We start from the raw sequence: 1,841 nt of genomic DNA, 5'->3' as shown, positions 1-1,841 counted from the left end.
CTTTTTTGAAGAATGTACGTTGATCTGCAAATGGAAGTGTCGATACTGTTGGAGAAACGTTAACTTGCTTATCGCAGGAAACATTCTATACAGAGCTACAAGGACAAACACATCGTATATGCATAATGACGTTGATCATACTGTAATAAGCTGTAACTTTTTTTAAGAATAATTTTTTTAGCCAAGGGCAAAGTAAACCTTTGTAAACACACATCTCTTTAAGCACTTTGTCATAATGCGGTGCTGGTTCAAGTTTCAATGTTGACAAATATGATTAATAACCTAGAATGTAAGAATTTATAGGAAAAAATATGTAAAGTCAAAATTTCCCTAGAGACAACGAGGCCTGAATGGCGTATGCGTATCTCAACATGTGATCCTCGCTAGTTCCAATTTGCTACAATAGATGGTTACCATACCATTTCATAGGGCTGTTAGAGTTTAGCGAGGCCAACTTCAGTCAGACTCTTTGTAGAAAAATTTCCTGATGCTATACAACTTAAAGTAGATAGTGCCCGAAACTTGTGTAAATGAAAAAATAACTAAACTGTGAAGAAAATTAAAATTTTATGTTATGCTATAAGCGCATGAATGGACACTAAATTTTGCAATACACAATTTTCTTAATAAAATACAGCGGGTGTAAAAGTGAGTTCTATATGGTGACTCAATTGAAGTTACGGCGTGCATGTAAAATGTTTCGGACAACGTAACGCCTCGTTGGCACGGTGCTGTTGAGGGGAAAGATAGCACAGCTAGTGCAAACACGTTTATACTTGCATACGTACAATATAATAATTGCTAGCCGCTATTAGCATAGCAAGCCGTGAACGAAATAGCGGCGTGCATGTTATGTATGCAGGATGGCCCAGCTAATTGACAAACATTGGCGTGCCGCTTGTCGTAGCGAACCTGCGTTTGTTATTATTGGCACAAAAAGAGAGCCAGTTGTTTTTGAAATAAAGCTCCATACTCATCATGGCGGAGGACAATGCGTCGTTTGGGCAATCTGAGTGAAAGCACATACCACTCGATTTCTTTGTGCAGAGCCAACCCCATTGAGATAATAAGTTTCTTGTGTGTTTCACAAGTGACAAGATCGCCGGTCTACAGCGTAGCAAATGTATGTAAGCAGGTTTGAGCATAGTACAACGTAATTTACGTGCAGACTTCATGCCATCCAGAAGTGCATTTCTAACAATCGTACCGTTTTTATTAAATAATTCACGAAGAAACTTGCTGTGAGTAGCATTACCGTGTCACGGATTATTTACGCCTCAAGTACACGCCATAGGTCATAGATCTCAGACAAATGCTCTCTGATGCTGACCTCGATATCGGTTGCTCCTCACTTTTCTCAAGGGTGAAACAGCAGGTCGTCTCTGGCGAGAAAATAATTATTTTTCATATAAAATTCATCCATTATACTTACTGATCAATCGATAAATGAAAAAGTTTGTTTGCGGGCTCCATTAACTTTTATGCACCCGTGGATAGCTAAATAAAGTATCTGGAGGATAATCTTACATCGTTCAAGATCCATGCTAACCGGTTACTATGCTTGAAAGTATGAACATGTTCCGGAATGAGAACATATGAACGTCAAACAGCTCAGATTTAAATCAGCCGAATGGAAATTATAGAGCGTCATCGAGCGAGAGACTAGCCAGTCTCGTTATAGCAACGCCGTTTTACCTACTCGTGCTATAGAGAAAGCGTTCGCAGGACTGCAAAGGTAACACCCAAAACAAGCCTGCGAACGGTTTAGGTCCCGAACTAATGCTGTGATCGCAATGAATTTTGCTTACATTGAATGCACATGACCGTAAGGGGTGACACTT

Source organism: Varroa destructor, unplaced genomic scaffold (assembly GCF_002443255.2).
Source record: "Varroa destructor unplaced genomic scaffold, Vdes_3.0 BEIS01000005.1, whole genome shotgun sequence".
Lineage (NCBI taxonomy): Eukaryota > Metazoa > Arthropoda > Arachnida > Mesostigmata > Varroidae > Varroa > Varroa destructor.
Note: the sequence above shows the minus strand (reverse complement) of the source record.